Here is an 11,234-nt window from a genome sequence, read left to right as displayed (position 1 = left end):
ACAACTACACGGTTCAAACGGAAGCGCGGACCGACTGGAAGTGTAGTCACGGCGAAGCGCACATTCGCCGGAAAAAATGCGAGGGCCCCTTTCTCAACAAGTGGCTTTATGTGCGATCCCCACGAAGGGAGTGCCAGTAATGAATTCGCTCTTGTTCACCACAGCTTCTTTATGCGCAGAGTGACAGACAGCTTGTCCCTCTCGGCCCCCGGGGACGAGCTTGTTAGCAAAGCTAGAGTACTCCATTTCTAATGAAGAGGCCGCGCAACACTTTCCCTCGCTCTATTAGGATCTCTGTGTCTTTTCTCCGAGCGGCCCGGCGCTCCTTTCAGACGGGCACAAATAAAGCCTCGAACCTGAAGTGCTTGGCGGCTTTACGGACAGCTGGAGAGTAAATGTCACACGGTGTTTGAGATGCCTATTATCGGGGACAGCTATTTGTTCTACATCTGCCCCCCTCGGCAACCTAATGTAATACAAAATTGACAAATCAAGACCTGTGTCTGTGACAGAATATAATGAATGAGAAAGCAGGAGCCAACGCGACACTCTTCCCCGGGATCTAATTGGCCTCGGCATCAGAGATGTCACTCAACAAGAGACTTCCTTTTAGTCAATTTTCTGTCTCATTATGCGGCCGAGCCTATTAAAGAGACCACCGGGTCACCACACAAATAACCAACAGCAAGCAATAATTAGTTGTTTCATCTTATTTTAGTTAAAATAAAATAAAAACTCAGGACAGCCTCGGCCACATGATTCACTACTAAAATAAAGCCTTCGTCGGCCCAGTAACCACTCTCTACTTAAGGAATTTCAGCACAAATCTGTAACTGAACAGACTTTGTTTTTTCCCTGATTTAATGGCACTGACATCTGACAATTCCTCTAGGAGATATTTTCTCTGGCACCCCCACATCGCTCACTGGCTGTTCTTTTGGTAAAACTATCGGGAACCGATGGCTCTGATTTCGGTGTTAACTGCGGTCCCATTCTCGGGGTCAGTGCATATTTTCTTGAGCATCTTTTTTGTTTCGGGCTGCGATCACCACTGTTTATGTCTGATTTATTTCATCAGACAAAACTGATATTCTTATTGGGCCGTTTGTATTGTCGCACTACAACGCAACCTCGTCGTGGTGCAGGGTTTGTGCAGAGGAAACTGATTAAAAACAGCAACAATGACACCAAGAACACTTGAATTCCCAAAGCACGAGAATCCAGGTGACTGAAGTGCACGTGAATATAATTTCTCAGAGCCGGCGTTCCTGACACACTGACACGCCTCTGTAAATGAGTGAGGGAAGACTCAGTTAATCCGCCACATGCTCACATCCTTAGAGATAGAAGTTATTTTGAGGTACGGCTGTAAGCAGGCAGTTCGGTCAATCGTTTTCCTTGCATCTGAAGAACAGATGCTTCTGTAGGGATACTGAGATATTTAGACAAGACGCAGAGGCAAGAGGATAGTGCAAAAGCCCTCTGCGCCAAATCTCAAATCCAGCGCTGAACCCAAATGAAATATCATCCAATTCCCTTGGTGGAGAGTAATCCATGAGTCAGAGAGCTCTGTGTGGCTCCCAAGCTCTTTAGGAGAAAGAAGCTTTGACCAGAAAGTGCTCAGATCCTGGTCAAGATGACCCAGACCACCCCCGGACGTGGTGCATGCACAATCCCCCCGACAACATGTGCCGGCTGCCCCCTTCGGCATCTCTACCGGGAGGCGCTGCTAATTGGCTTAAATGGACGGGTTGCAGCAGCTCCTCCAGGATTAAAATAATTAGGACATTGCTGGGATTCTTGATGTGGAGAAGGGAAGGTATGACAGGGATCAGCCGCACCCCCGGCTCCGGGCCTGACCTTCTGGCACCTCCTCTTTTGAGAAGCTGTGGCATGTTAACTGTGTATAACCAACAGAGCACTAAAATGGAAAACAAGCCCGGTCCACTGCTCTCGATCTGTTAGAGCACGATGGCTCCTGACCTGTGAGGCAACTCAGCCAGAAACAGGCTTTGAAGGCATGCGGCTCGAGCTGCGTCTCTGTGGCCTCAAATCCGGCGCTCCGTGGCTGGTGATGAAGCCCAGCGAGTTTCACAAAAGATCTCGCTGCTCCTGCAACATCACACCTCCCGCCACGGCTCTCCTCCGCAGCCCTGATGCGCTCTGACACGGGGAGCCCCTCTGCTGGTGAGGAGGACAAAGACATTAGCAGTTGGCCCAACTGACAACTGATGCATGTGATATTCTGACACGCGATCGGCTGGCCCATACGGGAACACATCTTGGGGAAAGATGCGTTTGGTTTGTAATTGTGCAGAGTCAAAGCACAATCCGGTGTTCGTAGGGAGATGTCATTCACGGGGGGCACACAATGGTGGAGTCATCGTCCTCCTAAACTGTCTGTCTGTCAAACAACATGAGTGGTGCTCCTCTTACATCAGAGGAACAGACTATGAACACTACGGGAGCTTCTGGCTCACATGTCTCAGTCTCAGCTGTAGCCCCCCAACATCCAAGACATTAAACCATGACTGTTTAAACACAGCGCCTTCAGACACCATGTTCTGCCACGTAGACACATTTTTAATTGTTAAAACCTTCATTAGAACCCAGTTAATAATAATCATAATCATCCGAACATTAGTGAAGATCTTCTGTATTCGAGTGCATCGTCTCATGATCCGCCAGACGGCTTCACCCCGCAGTGGTGTTGGACAGAGGTGTCACAATCACAACACTGCACACACACACACAACAAACAAAAAGCGCTTCTTGCTTAATGCGTAAAATTAGCTCATATCAAAGTGTCAGGGCCGATTAATACACGCCGGCACAAATTATATCGTACAGGACTTGTGCGTTTCTTGTCACGGCCGGGCGCCTCGTCTCCAGACAGTTCCTCTCGCTGTCGAGTCATGGCCCCCTCCCTGTCTTCACCCTCGGCTGCCCGATAGCCTCTCGGTCCGTGGGCATTGGCCGCCCCACTGAGCTGCTCTCTGCACACCTGTGGTACCCACCCCCCACCGCAGGGAGGCCTGACACATATCGCAATGGCCAAGGACAGCAACCTGACCAGCATGTCTCGGCCCCTGCTCGGACCCCTTCTGACCGGGGGAGTCATGGCCTCGCATAGCAGAGCAGACAGCTACCATCGCCTGTCACCTACTGATCTCACTGTGAGAGCCACACACTTCTTACGCACTTATATCCTCAAATACTGCAAACATGTAAGAGGAGTGTGTCAAGGCTCTGACTGCTCAGGATGATGAAGATGATGGTGATGGTTTGGTTCCTTTTAATGACCGCAATTCAAATGGTACATAGTTATATTTAAATCACTGTTTCCTTGATGTCTTTGTTGGGAAAGATACATTTAAACATGTAACACATCCACCCACCTCTGCAGAGTTACAATGTAATCAAGACAACATAGTGACCATATGGCTTCACCCTGTGACACACATAAATACAAACACACATTTAAATATATAGAAACACACACATAAATATATACATTTAAACACACACACTTATTTTAAAATTATATACCGTATATTAATTTGTACAATAATTATGAAGTTACTGTAAATAATAAAAAAATGCAAGTACTTGTTATGGATTTGTCAAATATACAGTAAAAACCCACATTCACATGGTATTTCATATCTGCACTTGGGTTAACTTGAGTTTTAACAACGTTTTTGCTATTGTAATGAATGGAAAATCAGAAAATCATGAAAAAACAGTAAATAAATATATATACGATCACACACACACACACACACAGCCGAGCCCCGGGTCTGCGGCCGCTCTCTCGGCCCGCTGCGTGCCCTTTCTCCGCGCCGCGGTCGGCCTGCCCGGATCATTCCGGATTAGGTTCAAACCCTGCCGACCTAGGATGAATCCGAGTTCATCTACCCCATTGCTAATTAATTTAATTGGCGCACCGGGGAGCCGAGCGCAGGGGCTGGCGCCGGGTAATGACATCATCCGTGCGGAGGAACAAAAGGACGAGCTCCTCCCCTCCATCCCTCCATCGGCTACAGCTGCTCCTGCTCAACTACATGTTTACACTGATGGAGTAAAGCAACAGAGAGAGAGAAAGAGAGAGAGAGAGAGCAGCACAGACACAGAGATAGACATAAACACAGAGACAGAGAGGTAGATAGAGAGAGGTACAGATAGATAGAAAGATAAACAGAAATAGAAATAGGAATATAGAGAGAGAGATAGAATGAGATAGAGATAAACAGAGAAAGAAATAGAGATTGAGAGAGATAGTGAGAGATAGAGATTATCATAGACATATAAATAGAGATAGGGATAAGACAGATAGATAGACAGATGAAGATAAACAGAGATAGAAATAGTGATAGAGAGAGATAGAGATACACAAATGGTGAAAATGTTCTTGGCGTATATCGGAAACAGAGGATGCCTGTGTGTGTTGGGTGTGTCTTAATACCTTCATTACGGTCTTATAGTGGGGCTCTGTGTGACGCTTGTATGTTTGGGTCTCGTGTTGGAGCCCCAGACCCAGTTGAGTCACTCACCGCTCTACACAACATTTAAACACTCACAAACGATGCAGCGTTTCACAGTCAACTTCACCAGGCCTGACGCTGCGACTGATGTCATGTGACACTGACTACAAGTGGCAGTTTCCAGCAGAGGGAGGGTGTGGGACAGGGGCAGTTTCCAGAGGAGGGAGGGTGTGGGACAGGGGCAGTTTCCAGCGGAGGGAGGGTGTGGGACAGGGGCAGTTTCCAGAGGAGGGAGGGTGTGGGACAGGGGCAGTTTCCAGAGGAGGGAGGGTGTGGGACAGGGGCAGTTTCCAGAGGAGGGAGGGTGTGGGACAGGGGCAGTTTCCAGCGGAGGGAGGGTGTGGGACAGGGGCAGTTTCCAGCGGAGGGAGGGTGTGGGACAGGGGCAGTTTCCAGAGGAGGGAGGGTGTGGGACAGGGGCAGTTTCCAGAGGAGGGAGGGTGTGGGACAGGGGCAGTTTCCAGAGGAGGGAGGGTGTGGGACAGGGGCAGTTTCCAGAGGAGGGAGGGTGTGGGACAAGGGCAGTTTCTAGCAATTCTTCAGTTATTTTATTTTCCATTTTCCTCATTGATGCCCCAACCTTTTCATCACAGAAGCTGCAGAGCGAGAGACAGGAAGTCGTTGGCGCCGCTGTGAGGTCACAGACACGTGACGACCCGAATCCCAGCCCCTCGTCCTCCTCCTCCTCCTCGCTCATCCTGGGAGCCCAGCTGCTCTGACTCACTTGTCTTTGGGTTTTTTTTTTCAGTTTTTTTATTCAGTCGGGAAAAAAGGCCAAAACAAAAAACGCTCCGAACTGAATGGAAGCCAATCATCTCGAGTCAAAAGGGAAGATAAAACAAACACTTTCTGTTTTCAGAGCCCGGCGCTTATTTTAGAATGTTTCGATGCGATCCTTCACTTGATTTAAAGATTAATTCGATTTCTAATGATAAACGAGAGATGGCACACAGCTGGATCAGTGACACTATTCTTTGTGTTTCCTGCTCCTTTTATTGCTCAAATCTCTGCCCAGGGACACGTCTCCACTGCACATGAAATATGACTAATATCGCTGAATATATCGCCAGGCGTATAATTGGAAGTATTACATAATAAGTTATACATTGAAAAACAAAGCAAAAGACAAGACGCAGCCATGACACTAAACACGCTCTACGGCATCACAGTGGCCAATGAACCTTTCGAAACACTCGTTTTCAGTGTGTGTTTAAATATGCATGTGCCATCAGCAGGTTCATAATTTCCCGAGGAAATCCTAGCTTAAGCACTTCGCTTCAATACCACTCGCCACTGGGAGCATGGAAAGTGATTTAAAATTACTCCCATTTGCTTCCACGAACCCCAGGGCAGCTAGAAAGCACTTTCTATGATATCAGTGAGGTTTTAAATGAGAGGAATCACTCGGCTGCAGTCACGTTAGATCGGGAAGTGACAGAATACAGGCTAGACAAGAGGAATGGGGGGATACAGTGCTTTCAGGTCAAAATGCAGGTGCAGAGGCTTCAGGTTAGGTAGCAATAACTCGATTAAGTTCACTGTAGGGCCCGTTTGCTGAGCTGGGGTCCAAGCACATCTGTCATTCATATCGAAGCTCGATGGCCCGGCCCGGCCCTGCCGGCCCCCAGCCAGCCATTACGAGGAATGAGCAAATATTGTGTTAAAACAACAACAACAAATGCAAACCATGAATACTTGTATTTGCAGTAAGTAATGCACTAAAGAAACCTGGTGTATCACTGCTGATAACTGGATCCTCACAGACGTCTGTCAAACTGACACCAAGCGTTTAAGCCCATCCTGAGGTCTCGTGTTTCATACACAATTCACGAAGCCTGCATGTGTTTCAGACGACGCTGCTCGGCAAAACACGCATCGGACAGTTTAGGCGCGAATAAATCCCTGAATATTGTAATAACACAGATTGAGCTAAATCAAAGGAAACACGAGTGAGGCATTGATCCTGACTTCATAGTTCTGGGTGGACAATGGGCAGGGTGGCTAACAGTCTTTAACTGTCTATTTTCACAGACATGATGTGAATGTTTGTCTAATGTCCTGATACTGAAAAGTAAATGAACAAAGTATGTGAAATAAAACAGAGCGAGCGCGCAGACAAAGCGGCGCTGCAGAGACTCGAGGCTCAAGAGCCTCCGCGTGATGGGGACAGCAGTTGCCATAGCGACAGCCTCTCGCCGCTCTCCGAGGCGCGGGTGAGGCGGCGCAGACACTCGGGGCCTGAATGAAGCGCTGCGTCTCTGGAAACAGGCTGAACTCACACGCGATGGCCGCACCCCCACCCACCACCGGCACTCCTGGCCGCGGTCGAAGCTCGGGGTCACACAGCGCAGGTGACCGGCGGAGAGGTCGTGCTTTAACCCCAAACGACACACACATGAAAATCGCATGTGCACGAACACAGGGAAAAGCAGTTTATGATCTATAGACTTTCGTACATTCATATTCAGAGCAGGGAGGAGAGAGAAGGCCCGGTTCCCTCAGCTGCGGCGCTGGAACGCAAATCCACAGCTGTGCCACGCGGCCCTGGACGGTCTTGATGTTGGTGCACCGAAGTGAAATCACAGAGGGCTGTTCCTCCTGATTTTACACCGACTGCAGCCTCAGTAACGCAGCTTCGGCTATGCAGTAAACTGGCGTCAGCGTCACTCCTTCTACGCTCATGAGCGAACGATGTGTTCGCACATTGCCATCGTTGAGTATCACTCGAGCAAACGCTGGTGTGCGTCGTCGTGTCTGCTGTAAGAGAAGAAACAGCCCCTTCTTGACACCGTGACCCCGGGACTGAGTGACGTCCGGCCGACACGGCGTTCGCACTTGTTTTTTCTAAAGCTCTCCGTCTATCAAGGTGCCGGCTGATACGCACAGAGTGTCAGGATGTCTGCTCGGACCGCCGCACGGCCTTATTCCTGGTGGCAGGCCGCGGTGACACGCTGTAAGAAATGCCGCTTCTCATCCCTTCGCTGCTAACCTTTACACAAGCCCTGAAGGGCCCCTGTTCGCGACTCTCTAAACAGGGCTTCATCTTGTCGGGTGGAGAATTAACGCAGGCTGACCTTGAGTGACGTAACACACAGCGTCCTTTATGTTCAGGGTTTTGATGTTCTCCGTGTTCATGTGCTTCTGTTGCAGCTCGCTGTGAAAACAGTCTTCATTAACACCACCCTGATTAATGCAGGGAACAATGTCATGCACAATATTCATTAATCTCATTCTTCATTCCCAGCTCCAATACTGAACTCGTGCCAGCTGTTCCCATTCACAGTCTGTCATAAAGACGACGCTGAAGACCCTTTCCACCGATACGGACCGACGGAGTAGCAGCCCAGGGCACCGTGGTCCAGACCGAGCAGCTCGTCTCCTCAGGAGTGAATTCTGGGTCACGTTCCAACTATGTTCCCAATCAGAATTCACACGCCTGGCATGATGCTGCCAGAGAAGATGGCTGGTGGAGGAGAGGAGAAGCTATTATCGGCACTGCGGCCCATCCGTACGCGTCAGAGCCGTTGCATTGGGTCGGCCGACACCGATAGCAAGATGAACAGCTACAGGGCAATGTCACCGATTGGTTCGTTAGATCAGACAGCGCCAGGTTTAGCAAACGTTTTCTGCCGTGTCTGATACCCAGTAGACCTGTTGCAGATATACTTCTATACTGGAAGAGTGTGTTATTCCTGTAAGAGACACGGCAGAGAAACACATCAGGGAGACGTGGCTGGAGGGATCTGCCATGATTTTATACCTTCAACGGCAGGTGAAATACCAGCTATGAAGATCGTTCATTAACACACTCCTCTACAACTCCCTTTCGGTATGCAGTATTTTACACTGACAGATAGACGGGATTTCATTCTGCATCACTGAGAGGCCACTGTGACAGAGACACATCCTCTCCTCAGAGGAAACGACGAGGCAATGTCAGTCAGATGCTTTTCAAACATCGAAAAGTGAAACAATTGCTTTAGTCTGTCTTAATTTCAGGCTTGTTTTAGGTACAAGAAATCATCAAAGTGTGCAGTGAATACTGTGCTGAGAGATTATAGTCCACGTGGACGCGTGAGTTTCATCTTCCAGTCGCATCATTATTGTTTTTGTAGTGAAATCACCATCATGTCATTCCTGGTGTTTAAAGTGCAGCTTTACACGTCTCTGATCCGTTCATATATCCATCCATTTCATCAACACCTGATCATCATACAGGAGGGCTCTCTGTGCTTCACTGATACTGCGTTCAGTGCATGTCACACACGACAGATCTTACCACGTTCTACCACGAGGCTACCATCCTCTCCCTGACACACAGTGCCCTCTCTGAGACACTGAGGTAATAACGCCTCGTACCTCCAACCTGGCTGGAAAGCACAATGCGAGGCTACAATAAAGCAATCTCGGTACGATTCACAGTTCTCTGGCCAGCAGCCGCTATTTTCACAAAGCACTCATCCACATGATATAAGCAAATTCGATACAATTACACAGAAACACGGTCGTCCCGCTGTTGACTGAGAGTAAGTGTGTTGTAAACCAGGGGCAGAGGACTGGCGTGGAGGCTCTTACGGGCGTGTTGCCAGAGAGCTGCTCCTGTTTGTTGGCAGTCAGCGCAGGTTTAACAAGCTGTCAGCACCGTCACTGGAGGCTGGATGGGAAGTGTCAGCCATTACAGAGCAGGGTCTGGGAAAGAGATCTCAGATGCAGGAGGCCTGAGTGTGTGTCTGAATGTGGCCCGAGGACAAGACAGCCATGAAACCAAACATATTTACTCTCTGGCACCGATGGAAATCTTCGAACAAACAAACAGCAGTGAGGGATGTTTACTGAGAGAGCTCAGAGCATCTATAGGATACATAGGAGCATGTTCGGCCATTTCGATCAGTCCCCCAAATACACAAAGCCTTCCTCGATCACAATAGCATTATGCTGTGTTTTCTTCCACCCGTCTCACTGATTTTCATTCCTGCGTGTTGCTGGTTTCTGAACAAGATACAAAAACAACCCTGTTAACTTGCATTGAAGTTGTAGCCAAATGAAGTCCATCGATTCAATGCTACATGACCGAGACTCATCTCAGTGGCCACCTGAGCACTGAGGGCTGATCATTATTCCCCTCGATGAGGCGATCAGCTCAGAGGGATGTTGAGGTGGTAGACAGCGCCTCCTGGAGGAGGACAGACAACACTGCACAATCTGCCCTGGAGGGGAAAGCAGTTTGACACTATTGCACACGTGGTTATGCAAGTAGGGGCCATTTATGTATTTATTTATTTTTTTGGTTAGTTAGTTAGTTAGTTGGTTTATTTATTTAATTGTGAAATCCCAGTTCAAAGACTAATGAAAATAAAATGATAACCCTGGAAACCGGATCATTGTGTTTTGGTTCTGTAACAATTTCAAAATATGGACTGTAAGCGCTTTGAAGTCTGGTGTCTGGTGCCGACTGGTGAATGATGGGTGACGGGGGGGCGACACGGAAGACCTCCGTGCAGGGAGACGGGTTAGGACGAGAGCGGGCACTAGATGGCAGTAGAGCACAAACATTGGCATCAGGCTGCTGTGAAAACATACACATACTTTACACGATTACATATTGCTATAGATCCACCAAATCATACGTTCAAGCATGTTAACATCTGGGAATCATTATTGTCATCATAAATTACTTCTTAAATACACATTTCTTCAAGTTTCTCATTAATACACATATTTATATATATATGGAGGGAGAGAGACAGAGAGAGAGACAGGTTTAAGTACAGAATGAGAAATGTGATGAACAACTTTTTATACATGTATAGTAAACTTAATAAAATAGTATCCGTTTTCTTCACTCCTTTCCAATAAAACTGAAAGGTCTGGCAGCTTTCTATGGAGATGGACTAATTAGTGTGTCGCAGTTGTCAATAATTGTGCCAGAGGCGGGTGCAGAGCAGAGGACTGCACATGCGCAGAGCACCGCTCATTCACACGCAGAAACCTGTGAAATGCAAACCCTCTGCAGCTTTACCCGCAGTGCTGAGCGGCGAGGCCCGGGCGGCGGTGCGCAATTTGTCCGGCAGAGGGCGCTGCTCCCGGGCGGCCACAGAGGGCAGGAGAGGCGGGGGTCTGACATCCTCATCCGTCAGGTGATGGATCCACAGCAGTGACGGGTTGCTTTTTAAATGTATATCTGACTGTAAACTAAGCTGTCAAAGATACATTCAGAGATCAGGCTATGAGGCCTATACGTGCACTATGAGGCAAAAGTCGGGTACGTGATCATTGCACACATTTAGACATAAGAAACTGTCAAAGTCAGGTGACGACGACCGAACCGAACCGAACCGATTCTGCACCGCAGAAGTGTCTGCAGAAGAGAAATCAGTCATATAAGAAACCCGCCATAATTGACAATTAGATGTTAGCAGATGCTAATTGAAGCAGGAATGATTATGCTAATTTCCATTGAGCCGCCGGTCTAATTATTAGTGCATTTGAAAGAACACGGCAAAAACAAAACCGAGGCGCATTGTTCCCGGGTCACCGGTGCGACTCATCCCCGCCAGGGCCTGTGTGTGTGTGCATGTGCGTGTGTGTCTGTGTGTGTGTCAGTGTGTGTGCGTGTGTGTGTGTCAGTGTGTGTGTGTGTGTATGCGTGTGTGTATGCGTGTGAGTGTGAGTGTGTGTGTGTGTGTATGT

This window comes from Amia ocellicauda, chromosome 21 (genome assembly GCF_036373705.1).
Source record: "Amia ocellicauda isolate fAmiCal2 chromosome 21, fAmiCal2.hap1, whole genome shotgun sequence".
Taxonomy (NCBI): domain Eukaryota; kingdom Metazoa; phylum Chordata; class Actinopteri; order Amiiformes; family Amiidae; genus Amia; species Amia ocellicauda.
The sequence above is the reverse complement of the archived record's forward strand: the minus strand, read 5'-3'. Positions refer to the sequence as shown.